Raw genomic sequence first — 13,790 nt, 5'->3', positions numbered from 1 at the left:
GTGAGGGAGTTTAAGTATATACATGTTTCATTTTCATGTATGTCACATCTTAGGGGTACAGAAACTTCTGTCATTCTGGTTGTTCTGCCAAAAGGAAAGTGAAGAAATAGATGTATGTAGTATTTAATATCCCAAACAAGTCAGGTTGCCAGTAAAGCATCCATTGTTATCATAAGGGTTTCATACTTTCCCATAGAAAGGCAAATTGCCAGCTTATACCTGCTTGTCCTGGCAGTTACTGGGTTCATGATGCTTCTGTGTTTGCTGCCTGAGATGGATGATCATGCTGAAATGCTGCATATATTTCTATCTTCCTCTTTTTGATGAAGGCTACCTGGAAGATTGATGACCTGTGGGGGGAATCCTTGTTGCCTGACAGTCTAGAAAGGAATAGGATGACATTGATAATGAAATTGACAACACCTCTCAAGGAGCCAGTTAGTCAAACATTAGTTGGTGACATAATATGAAAGAGAGGACAGAGCAAGACAAGTTTCAAGGAACTGTGTCTTCTTGTCTGCTGTTGGTTGGCACACAGGAGGTGTCTGGGGGACTGTCTGGTGTACCCCCCAGTAGCTTTTTCGGTTTTGTGATTGGCAGATGGACAAGAAAGAAGCACAGGACTAAAGACAGGTTTTGTTTTTCCTAGTCGTTGGTTGGTGAAACAGTCCACAATCATACAAACATGGACCTGTTTGTAAAGATTACAGCACAGAAACTATTATTAAAGAGCCTAGAGGTGCAACCTGCTGTCCCAGGAGAGTACAAGAATGCAATATAACAGTGGCTCTGGGGTGCTTACCCACTGGCTATCTTACAAGACAGGGAAGGCAGGTAGGAGACCAAATAATGAGAAAAAAACAAACAAAACCAAAACCAAACAAAAAAAAATCAAATCCCCCAAACAAACAAACAAAAACCAACACCAAAGAACAAACAACTGATAAAAGCTAATATTTATTAGTCATTAGAATAATATGACAGCCCTGGGATTTCATTTACATTGTCTTATGTGGGATACCACGATCACAATGCCTGAAATGGCTCAGAGGTCTCACAGATGTCTTATGACTTTAATGAAAAGCAGAATGTCAGTTTTCCATGCTCCTATGAAGTACAGTTCCTTTATACAGGGAAGATTACTTTAATTATTGGCTAACATTTAGGCCCTCTGGTCCTATAATTTATCTACTTTAGCCCTCCTTTGTGCAAAACAGTGCCATTTTTAGACCATCTTTATTCAAATTTACTAGACAGGTCCTGTGAATTTCACAACCAGTACTAACCCTCTGCAGAAAATGAAGGTGCATAGAGTGCATAAAGACACTGAACATTCTTGTGATGTGGACCTCCCCTTCACTCTAAGCTTGCAACTCTGATCCTCGTGTATAAAGCAAACACACCACAATTAAAGCAGAAAAGAATATGAGCACGTCTTGTTCCCACCTGCATGACCTTTGGCAAGTCATTATGTATTGTGTATTAGCTTGTAACATTTTACATCTCAGTTTATCCTTTCAAATAATGAGTACAGTGTACTTTTTGCAGTTCATTGCTGCTCAGTGTTGAACTTACTTAACAGGTTGTATTAGATCTTTGCATGCAAGCTACTACACAACTGGAAATCACTGCCACAGAGGTTTGTCCCTGCATCTTTAATTCTGAAAGTTTGATTCAAAAATTTTAACCACAGATAACCCTGATTTTTAGTAAAATACATTTTGAGCTCAGAAAACACAACTAATAGCCAAAAGAAAAACAAAAATAATAAGGTAAACAGTAACTAGTGGTGTGTGTTGTAATGCTATAGGAACACAGGCAATATTACAGATTGGCTGATGATGGCTTCAGAATATCCAAGTGAACAAGAATTGTTCACTCTGATGCCAAGGGAGTGGCTAAATAGTTGATTTTTGTCTGATTCAGCATTTCCCCATACTACAACTGATTTGGGAGTCTCCACTTTACATAATTGCTCTGGGGTTATTGAGAAACATTGCAATCCAACACATCCTCTCTTTTAGAGAGGAAAAAACACTGAGCATTTGTAGTAGTAGAAGTAATAGTCATAGATTTTTGGAGACACATCTGAAGACACCCAAGCTTAAATATTAAGCATGTATCTGTCTGTATACTGCAGTTCAAGTCCAGGATCTAATTAGACACCAGTTTGCCTTTCACAATAAATACAACTTGCACAGGCTTTTTATATACACAAAATGAAGGTTTACTATAGTCTAAAAATTGTTGACATTGGTGCTACTTCTTATATTTGCCTTTTAGCCTAGTCACTCCTATCTGATCTTTTCTTTATTCATCCTTTCATCTGAGTTCTATTTTCTTCTTTACTCATTTCATTCCCCAAACATCATGTTTAATAAGATGATCCTACCTTGACAGCTAGAAAACCCTTGAAAAAAAATCCAATTAACACCATTTCACGCTTTTGATCCATTAATGCCACTATACCTTTTGCATCCTTTTCATTTTCCATCTTGTGATTCTCTTTCCACCCATGTCTTAAAATAGGTCGTTAGTGTTTACATCAGCAGCAGTTTTAGACATCACACAGTAGTGCTGCCAGCTCTGCAGATCACCACATTTCCTTCTGAACTAATAGTTCATCAGCTACCCTGTCATTACCCTATCTGGCGGCCAGTCACTAGTGGTGTGCCCCAAGGATCAGTGCTGGGCACCATGCTCTTTAACATCTTTATTGATGATCTGGATGAGGGCATTGAGTCCATCATCAGTAAATTTGCTGATGACACCAAGCTGGGGGCAGGAGTTGATCTGCTGGAGGGTAGAGAGGCTCTGCAGAGGGACCTCAATAGGCTGGGCAGATGGGCCGAGTCCAACGGCATGAGATTGAACATATCCAAGTGCCGGGTTCTGCACGTTGGCCACAGCAACCCCATGCAGTGCTACAGTCTGGGGTGAGAGTGGCTGGAGAGCAGCCAGGCAGAGAGGGACCTGGGGGTGCTGGTCGACGGTAGACTGAACATGAGCCTGCAGTGTGCCCAGGCAGCTAAGAGGGCCAATGGCATCCTGGCCTGCATCAGGAACAGTGTGGCCAGCAGGAGCAGGGAGGTCATTCTGCCCCTGTACACTGCACTGGTTAGGCTGCACCTCGAGTACTGTGTCCAGTTCTGGGCCCCTCAGTTTAGGAAGGAGGTTGACTTGCTGGAACGAGTCCAGAGAAGAACAACAAAGTTGGTGAGGGGCTTGGAACACAAGGCCTATGAGGAGAGACTGAGGGAGCTGGGGTTGCTTAGCCTGGAGAAGAGAAGACTCAGGGGTGACCTTATTGCTCTCTACAACTACCTGAAGGGAGGTTGTAGACAGACGGATGTTGGTCTCTTCTCCCAGGCAACCAGTACCAGAACAAGAGGACACAGTCTCAGGCTGCACCAGGGGAGGTTCAGGCTAGATGTTAGGAAAAAGTTCTATACAGAAAGAGTGATTGCCCATTGGAATGGGCTGCCTGGGGAGGTGGTGGAGTCGCCATCATTGGAGGTTTTCAAGAAAAGACTTGATGGGGTGCTTGGTGCCATGGGTTAGTTGTTTAGGTGGTGTTGGATTGGTTGATGGGTTGGACGCGATGATCTTGAAGGTCTCTTCCAACCTGGTTTATTCTATGTATGTATTCTATGTATGTATGTATTCTATAAAATAAGATTCTCATTTCATCATCACTTTCTCTGTTATTTTCCCTCTTCTTTCTACAGGTATTTCTATTTCACCACAAATGTTCCCCAGATTTCCAGGCGTTAAGTGTTACCTCCATTTGTGTCATTCTCATTGTGTCAGTCTCTCTTCTTTCCTCTTGTAGTCTGAGACATGTTAGTCATAACCCCAGTGTGGCTCAGCCTCCCACCCCTGTCAGCTTACTTACGATTGTCAGCAGAGTTTGGACTTTGTCCTTTCCAGAGAAAGATGTTTGGCTCCTGTTAGGAGATGCTTTACCACCCCTGCACAGCCTGTACAGCTGAGAGAGCTAGCCTTCAATTTCTAATTTGCTTTATTCTCTGTGCTGCTCCCAAGCAGGTGCTGCTTGGGAAATCAATGGCAGTTCCACGCATGGAGCAGCTGCAGGACTCAGCCTTCAATAAATCTTTCCCATTTCTAATTTTTACAAGCCAGTTCTAGCAGTAATATTAAAAAAAAAAAAATCAAACCAAAACCCACAACAAATGTTGCATATTGATAACAAAACTGGTGCAAGCGAACATTACTAGCAAATTGAAAGGGATGGAAAAGGGATGGAGGGAAGGACATAAAGCTACCTCACACAAAGCAAGTCAGTTTACATTATCTTACTGGAATAGAGAATTTCTTCTCTATAGTTCACTCCTGACCAATGGACCACTGGCATTTAAAAGACTTTCAGTTTACCCCTGATAGACAATTTACAGCATGATCACGTCTGAACCGGACCCAGAGATTTCCCCTGGCAGATTCACAAAGTGTCCAGGTTGATGGTTGACTTGGCCCAACTTTGTTCCCACAGCCCATTGATCATTTCTAGCTAGAGTAGCATCATTTTGAAATTAAATTAGATCTAAAATAGGCTATTTTAGGATTCAGTACCATTTTGGAGTTTCATGCTGTATTTTACGCTAGCTTATAATGGTGTAAATCGGCAGTAACTTCACAGCAGTATTGGAAACTGGAAACAGCTAATACTGCTCTTTTCCTTCCCAATAAATTACCTGCATATATTGGAAGAGTTGTTTCCAAACTGCAGAGATCTATTCATGTGTGACTGCATGCCTCACCTGAGGGATTCCTTTATCTTATGAGTGATTTTTCAAGTGAAGCTATTCTCCATTTTGCCAAATTCTTCAAATAGCACATAGCATAATGTATTTATGGAAAGTCTATCTCTTGGGCAAGTCGAAGCAGTGGAAATTGCCTGGAGAAAATTGAAACTCTGATAATTGATTTTGCTTGCTCTTAAGGTTTCAAAAGACTTGAATCTTTCCAAGAATAAATCAAAAACTGTTCAGCAGCAAACCGTGGGGAATTCCTCCTCATTCTTAGAGTGGTTTTCTTGCTAAAGTTCAGAAATTATATTCTTACTGATGTAGATTAAGAATTAAATTATTTGCTTAAAATAGTTAAGTCTGTTGCCTGTTGGGATTTTCTGTGTCAGCTAATTTGGCTGCTTTATTAACTGCCATTTGTAGCCAGGATCTTTCAGCCACAGAAGGAAAAAAAAAAATCCTAGCAAACCTTGGGTATATGACAAACCCTTCAGGCCATAAAATCTTATTAGAAGGCAAATCATAACCTTCCAACCCTTTTGAGATTGATTTGGAGCTAGGAAATCTGTAGAAAATTGATGCAGAGTGGAGCACCTGCTTTGTGTATGCAAATAAGTGCAAATATGTTATTCTCCTTCCCCCACCTCCTTTTTTTTTTTCTTTCTTTCTTTTTTTTCTTTTCTTTTCTTTTCATTGACACAGGACTAAGCAGGAGAGAAATGATTCCCAAGAAGTCACCATACAAAATGTCTGATTGGTTCAGATGTTCACAACATTTCTAGGGAATTAAATTAAACCCAGTGGAGATCAGTCCTGGTTGACTTTGCACTGGGACCACTTAGGACTCTCTCCACTATTGATTCAGTGCCAGACACAGCAAGCTTCTGACTTCTAGACCAAAGCTCACATATCACCATGCTTTTGTGCCTCAAGGCCTTTATAAGAGATCTTTCTGAATTCTAATTATACATCTTGGTTGGACTCAATGATGCCATGGTTTAGTGGATTAGGTGGGTTGGATTGGTTGATGGGTTGGATGCAATGATCTTGAAGGTCTCTTCCAACCTGGTTTATTCTATGTAATTCTATGTAATTCTAATTCTATCTTAGAGATCTTTTCCAACCAAAAGAATTCTATGATTCTATCTTAACATTACAGGCATTTTAAAATTCTTCATGCATGCTATGCTTCCATTGTGTTTCTTACAGGCCTGCTTGTTACTATGTATTATCATGTTGCATTACATAATTATGTGATGGTATATTATGGCACATGTTGAAACAGAATGGATCCATTTGATTTCAAATATAATTGGCTGAAATAGTGGTATTACAGGATGTGATTCTGCCCAGGTACAATATGATTGGAAAGACTTGTACCTTTCAAAAAAAATTAAAAGTGTTCCTCAGGAAAGCCATGAAGAACTTTTCCAGGTTCTTAGAGGAGTTTTCATGCAGAATCCAAAAATGTTCACGTCACTGATACAGATACGGCACTGAAGCGGCAGACCGTGGCAGTCCATTGCAGTCTGCATCCCCATGAATGAAGGGACTGAGACTGGTTGCCTATAGGTCTTTTTGTGCTGCTGGCAAGCAGGGTCTCATGGAGCAAAGCAGCTACAGTTTGCAGAGGACTGTGGATGGCTCTTCCACAGCCTCTTCACAGGATCACAGGATGTTAAGGGTTGGAAGGAACCTCCGAAGATCATGGAGTCCAACCCCTCTACCAGAGCAGGGCCATAGAATCTAGCATGGGTTGCACAGGAACACATGCAGATGGGTCTTGAAAGTCTCCAGAGGAGACTCCACAACCTCTCTGGGCCTGTTCCAGTGCTCTGTGACCCTCACAGTGAAGAAGTTCCTCCTCCTGTTGAGGTAGAACATCCTGTGCAGTAGTTTATATCCATTACCCCTTCTCCTATCACAGGGTACAATTGAGAAGAGCCTATCCCTTGCCTCTTGACACCCAGCCCTCAGATATTTATAAACATTTATTAAATCCCCTCTCTGTCTTCTCTTCTCTAGACTAAAAAGCCCCTTCACTTTATGTCAAGAGGCTGTCCCACAAACCAAATAGCCTGCATGGCTTCCAGGCAATATTAAGGGCTTCTGAAGAAATTAAGCTTTTGTTTAAGTGGAAAAATAATTAAGGCTTGTCATTGCTTGCTGTGAAAAAGTAACCCTTGAGAATTTTAGAAGTGTTTTTAACCACCAACACAGAGTTCCCTTTGGACAGTGCATATTTTAAAGCCCTTGAGCATTTGAGAGACAAACCGTAAACCTGAACCATCATTCTTTCATCTAAGCACTCACAGGGCACACAAAAAGAATACACAAAACCCCCAAAAGTATCTGTTTCAATGGAGAGCATCAGCAGGTGAGAGCTGAATGCTGTAGTTGAAGTAAGTGGCCTGGGGGAAAGAAAGGAAAAAATATATCAGAAAAAGATAGGAAGAACACCCAAAAGCTTCAATGCCATTAACTTAGTAATGAACTTGTCCTTCCATTTGGTGAGGCTGAATGCACTGAATAAAATATAGAGTAAATTATAAATATAGGGTTACAGAAATTTTCTTATTAGGGTGTTTTTTGCCCGAGAAGTCTATGCCTTCAGTAGATTTATGCTGATGATGGTTATGTTTAATCCAGAAATAGACAATTTTTGTGTAACATTACCAATGACCTCAGTGGAAATGCCACTGCACACCAAAGGGTATAGGGTTACAGGATATGCAGTCCAGCTTACAACTGAAAAATAAATTCAGGCTTGTTACAGCAAATTCTTAAGGAGTGGTCTGGCTTTACCACAGAGAAGATAAATTTCTCCTCTTTCTCATGGATTAGAGAAAGCTTTTCTTTCTCTTCCCCTAAACAGGGACATGAAATGCCCGAAGTATTGAAGAAGCAGAAACTTCAGAAGGGTACAGGTTTCACAGAGAGCATTTCCAGCCAGCTTCCTTCGCATGCAGAGCCCAAATGCCAGTCTGTCCATCCTCCTTAGCATGTGTACTGCCTGCTTCACAGTTTCAACACGTTCTAAATTTCTCAGTCTGAGTTTCCCTTTCCGTTCTTAAGGTGCTTGTTTCCACTCATAGGACAAAATCCAACAGATCTCTTCTAAACTTTCTGAAACTACACAGACACATACTCTCCACATACTCAGGAACACTGTTTTTATCTACTCTGTTGTGTTCCCTGACTGTACGAGACCGCCTTCTTTACTTGCTTATTTAGGAACAATTCAGAAATGTAGCCTTGGATTTCTTGTAGCTAATTTTTATAATGATGACCCCAACTCATTTCCTGTTCTCATATCTCAAGACACAACCACGTTCCCACTGCCTAGTGAATCCTTGCACTTCATTTGGGCTGTGATAAGGGTCTGTGTGCATGCTGTCAGGCTGTTGCAAACATGAGCTAGCACATAACAGCTTTAACTCCTGTGAAAGAGGGTGAAGCTGAAAATGTCTTGCCTTGTGTTTGCCAAGGAGTAAGGATATGCTGGAGAAACTTTCTGCAACTCAGATGTTGCTCAGTTCCTTGGTAGCTCAGTTGTGCATTTTGATTTCAGAATCTCTAGAGATGGCTTTATTTCAAAAGAAAAATAAGAAGGGAACTGGAAGAGGAGAATTCTCCAGTTGAAATAGGAGGACCACAAGTAACCCACATAAGTGCTCTTACCTTCACTGGGATTCTGCTGCTTCACTCTGCCCTGTCTCAAACAACCCTAGAGCTTTATCTTGTCTCAAAACATGACCAGCAGATTTCCAACTGCCTCCAAAAGACTTATAGAAGCCCCCTACCTTGCAAGCACACTTTAATTATCCTTAAATCTGTGACTTTCTTAGGAGCACTACTGAGCCACTGCCTGTGCCTGAAGAAGATTCAAAGAACTTACTTTCCCTTAAGCCATGATGTCCACACATCCCCAGATAATATGAGCTGCCTTTTCCAAGCAGATAAATAAGATTAATGACAAACCATCCCAAGTATATGTTTTTCACCCTACAGGCACGTTCTTTACAAATATAGTGAGGACCTTCAGTCCTCTCCAGTGAAAAGTCTGGGATGCTGTTAACATATGGACTATTTCAGTGCCAGTACTTTGCAGTACTGAGCTGCCCACTACTGTTTTCTCATATATCCCTTATAAATCAAGTACCAAACATTTCTAGATCCTCTAGTGCCATGCAACAATGGAGCCATTTGAGGGCTTACTCCAAAATGCTGTAACGTACATGGTTTTCCTCCTTATGTTGTTGTGAGCCCTGTTACTTATCACTGGAACCAAAGACCCATTTCTCTTCTCATAGCACTGGCTGCCACTTCTAGTACCAGTCTATTACTTTTCAGTTGTTTGCAGCTCTCTGTTGAGTGGGCAACAGATGAATCTGAGGTCATGTGGCATCCCAAGATGTTGCCTGAATGACTTGATGATGCTGATCACTGGATAAACTGTATGCAGCTGAGCATCCTGGGGGGTGCTCTGCTTGTTTGTATAAACAACTTTGGGCCAGGGTGTGCCAGGTTAGTAACATGCAGAAAGTAGATCTGACAGGTTATCTTGGCAGCAATGGGAACATTTTGTAGAATCTTAGAACATTTTAGGTTGTAAGAAACCTTAAAGATCATCTAGTTTCAATCCCTCCTGCCATGGACGGGGATACCAGTCTAAATCTTCTACCCTCCTTAAGTCTGAATCCATTCCCTGTCTTGCTTTCACACCAAGCCCTTGTAAAAGGTCCCTCCCATCTTTCTTGTAGGCTCCCTTCAGGTTCTGAAAGGCTGCTGTAAGAGCCATCTTTTCTCCAGGCTGAACAGCCCCAAGTCTCTCAGCCTGTACCCATACGGGAGGTGCTCCAGCCCTCTGATCATCTTCATGGCCCTTCTTTGGGCCCCTTCCAGCAGTTCAAGAGCTCTTTTGTTTGAGAGCTCTTGGAATCAGGGGGACAGCTTACACTATCATTCCCCATTAGCATCCAGTGGGAGAAGCTCATCAGTTCACTGGAGGGACACCATGGCGGCCAGAGCACTTGTCCCATGAGGAGAGATTAGGGGAAGTGGGATGTTCAGCCTGGAGAAGAAACAGCTTTGAGGGCCCCTGACTGCAGCTTCAGAGTACGTATGAGGAGATTATCATGAAGACAGAGGAGCATAAGGTAGAAGGACAAGAGGTAAAGGGCATAAGCTGAAAAAAAAAAGGGAGTTCAAGTTGATATAAGGAGAAACTTTTTTGCCATGCAGACGGTCAGGCAGAACAGACTTCCTAGAGAGGTCATGCAATCTTCATCCTCAGATTTTTTAAGACTAATATAAAGCCCTGAGAGACTTGGTCTATGCTCACAGCTGAGGTTTCTTTGAGAAAAGGTTGAACTAAAGACCTCCCATGGTCCTGTCCAGCCAGTGAGTCTATGATTGAGAATCAGTCTGGTTTTTAACAAATCCTGCCAGAATCCCAGGTCACAAAGGGCGGTCACAGCTGTGAGCTCAGATTAGAGAAAAACATCCCAGACTTTGCGGTGCAGTTAGAAAAATTAGACCAAGTTTGACCAATCCAACAACATGTCAAGTCACTGAAGGATTAAGGCTTACTTCTTAAGGGTAGCAGCTGTGTGTGAATTCTTCCTTTATTTTCTCTTTTTGGGGACCTAAGACTCCAATCTCTCATGCTATGTCTGTTAGAGCAAGCAATAGCTGGTTGATGTTGCCAGCAACCAGGCAGTCTGCCTGCTCGCCTATCAGAGCAGTCATCGTGCAAAGCGGTCTCTGCAGTCTTAGTTCCTGCTGTGTCATTCTGTCCTTCCCCCTTCACTTGGCCTTCCTGTCCCTCTTCCCTCGGTGGCAGCATTACAGTACCAGTGTCCTGCTGCTGGCGTGCCCTTGCCTGAGCTTTCTGTCTGACTCTCTTTTCTCCATTCAGCTCTTCTTTTGCTCTGGTAAGTCTGATGAACAGCTTCCTTGCTGTTACTGCTTGGTGGCATGGTGCAAGGGCTTTAATCTAAATACTCCCCTTTGGGACTGTCAGCCCACAATTTCTAGGAATAGCATGAAAAGCCTGGGCACTGTGTGAGTAAAACAGGCAAGTATCTAAGGCTGCTGGTGAAAGTAAGAAATGCTTCTCTAAAGAGTGATCAAAAACACTGAAGCTCACTTTGGTAGAGCTTGCCTTTAGCTGAGACTCGGGGCCGTGGCTGGTTTGCTACAACAGTAAGTGATCAAGACTCAGGTGCTGCATGAAACTTCAGAAAGTCTCTAACTCTGGTTCTTTTCATGCTTGTGTGGAAACCTGTCACAAAGCCTCCAGACTTTTGTTGTTTTGTACTGGAAAATTATGTGTAAACCATAAGGTTATTCAAATGTCACATGTAGTTAATAAAGCTGATTTTATCACCACCTTCTGAAGTAATGCATGGGACAGTTGTATTTCTCTGGAGGGTAATCGGAGTTACAGTAGTGTGGGCCATTCCAGGGCTTGATATGTGCTGCTTTGTAGTGTTGTTATAGTTCAGTCTGGTGTTTTGTTGAGGTAAAAATTCAGATTTTATCAGCATATGCTGGCTGGTGTGAATATATGGAACACTTTGGTTTAGAGAATAGTGTGTGTGTGTGTATGTGAGTTTTGAGCATAAAGTGCCAGATAACATTACCCATTTTAGAAGTGCTTAAAATAACTGCTGGCAGCAGAGCAGGTGCCATGTGTCCTTCTGCTGGATACGTGGGGAGGCAAGAGCTAAATATAGACCAATTTGTAAACCCTCCAGAAGTTGAAGCTGCAAGAAGGGAAGGAGGAAGCAATTCCCATGAGAAGGAAGGGGAAGTTCTCTGTTATTAAAAATATAAGCAAAACTCTGCAACAGTATGCAAGACAGACTGCCAGAGAGGCAGGCTGAGAAGAGGATGTTTGGTTTGTGCTTTGTACATGCCAGGACAGTGCCTCAACAGCACAGTCTGTTCCAGTGGTAAGAGAGAGAAGCTGACGAGGCACCCAGCACAGGGGACAGGTTTTTCAGCAGCAGCAGGATGGCTATTGCAGCTCTGCTAAATCAGGTGCTGGCTCTTACCAACTGATGGTTTACTTTGGAGGTACAGTCTGATTTCAAAGTACAGCAAAGGCAAATCATGCTGAGTTATTAAGGGATATAGTCAGAGACAAATAGCCTCAGTGTGTTACCAGACTGAGCTTAGCAGCACACCTTCTTTGTTGCCTCTGAGTGCAGCTGTGGCTATGCTGTGTTCTCAGGCCAGTTTTGTACCTCTGTGGGATGGCAGGCCTGGCCAAAAGTCCTCCTACAGGAAGGCATCAGCCAGGGACCAGTGTCTGTCAATTCCTACCTGAAACTGGAGGTTGCCTATACCCCAAGGCACTAAATTTCTCTCCTGGGTTATCTCATGTTTTAATGGAAGAAGGAGGAGAATGAAGAGCCTCTCTTTCAGTGGGGAGGCAGTAGCACCCTCTGGCTTTCAGGGCTGTTTGCCACCAGAGGAGAGGAAGACCAGAGTGGCTATCTACAGATGGTGAGCACAAGTGTCTGGGGTCATGCTTTCAGCCAAAACACCAGGGCTGTGAAGGATACTGATCTCAGGGCTGTGGAACAGATCCAGGATTTGGGAGTGTAGAAGGAAAAGAGTAAACAAGATGCAATGCTCAGAGTCAGTCAGATGTCTGGTCACTCCTCCCACTTGCCATAAACCAGGATACAGCTGTGTTGGAAATTCAGGTGTCTAGATGCAACAGTAAGGGTAGCAGGAGTCACAAAAATAAAGAATTGAATAGTCTAAAATTGAATGAGTCCTTGATTCCTTGAGGAACCAAGGAATTCCTCTTCTGGGCTTAATCACCTGATTTGTAGAAATTACTGTGTCTAATAGTGTCTAATGTAAACAACTTTGGGTCTCGCTGAGATTCGCACTGAAAGCCTTTTATGGCCTCATAAAGATTTCCTGATGTACATCAAGGTTAAACAGGCTGGAGCACGATGAGGACCAGGGCCAACTGCAGTAAAATCTCCTAGAATCAAAGGCTGTAAAAGGGGATGCTTTCTGCAGATGAGAGCTGCCCTGTCTCCCTAAATGTAAACTCTGTGATGCTGTGAGAGCTACTGCACAAAACAAGGTACAGACATCTTAACAGACATTTTTGTGCTTGAAAGTAGTTATCAGACCTCTGGTGTAGCCTGAAGAAGAGTGGAATAGAACAGTAAAATACTTATTTGTGTGTGCAATACAGTCCTTGGTATGACCCAGTAGGTGGGCACCCATGGGCACATCACTGGCTAGTGTTGTGGTTCCTGCCTGCTCACTGTCGCAAGCTGGTGGCCTGAACCTTAACAAATGAGAATTGCGATAGTTTCAGAGACTGATTATAACTACCTTTCTAGCCAGCAATGTACATTAGGGAAGATTTCCTGCAAGACCAGCTTCTAAACGCCTTATGTTATGCCCTGGATTCTGAACATCCAGTTTCTCTTTCATTTGCTCACAGTTTTCCCTTATTACTGAGAAACACTGGGCATAAATTGATTGCTGCTGTTGATTTAAAGCCTATTGTGTCTGCAGGCATGTTTCATGATTCATGTAGGAAGAGACTCTTAGATGGAAGGTGCTGCTCCATGAGTGGAGCTGGGTTGGGAGCTGGGTTGGAACCTGGGAGGCAGCCAAGGAAGAGAGTTGGGCTGCAGTAAGAACTGCATTGACTTGCATCTTCTTATAGAGAGGGGGAGATGGCTGGAAGATAAATTCATATTTGTAAATGAATCATTTAACAATCCTGTTCTCCTTATGTGGTAAACAAAAATAGCTAAAGTCAGAAATACACTGTATGAGGCTTGCTATGTCTAGAGAATCACAGAATCAACCAGGTTGAAAAAGACCTCAGAGGTCATCAAGTCCAACCTATTACCTAATTCTTAATACCTCATGACAACTAAACCATGGCTCCAAGTGCCACATCCAAACCTTTTTTGAACACCTCCAGGGATGGTGACTCCACCACCTCCCTAGGCAGCCCATTCCACTGGCCAATTA

Source organism: Dryobates pubescens, chromosome 6 (genome assembly GCF_014839835.1).
Source record: "Dryobates pubescens isolate bDryPub1 chromosome 6, bDryPub1.pri, whole genome shotgun sequence".
NCBI classification, from domain to species: Eukaryota; Metazoa; Chordata; class Aves; order Piciformes; family Picidae; genus Dryobates; species Dryobates pubescens.
Note: the sequence above shows the minus strand (reverse complement) of the source record.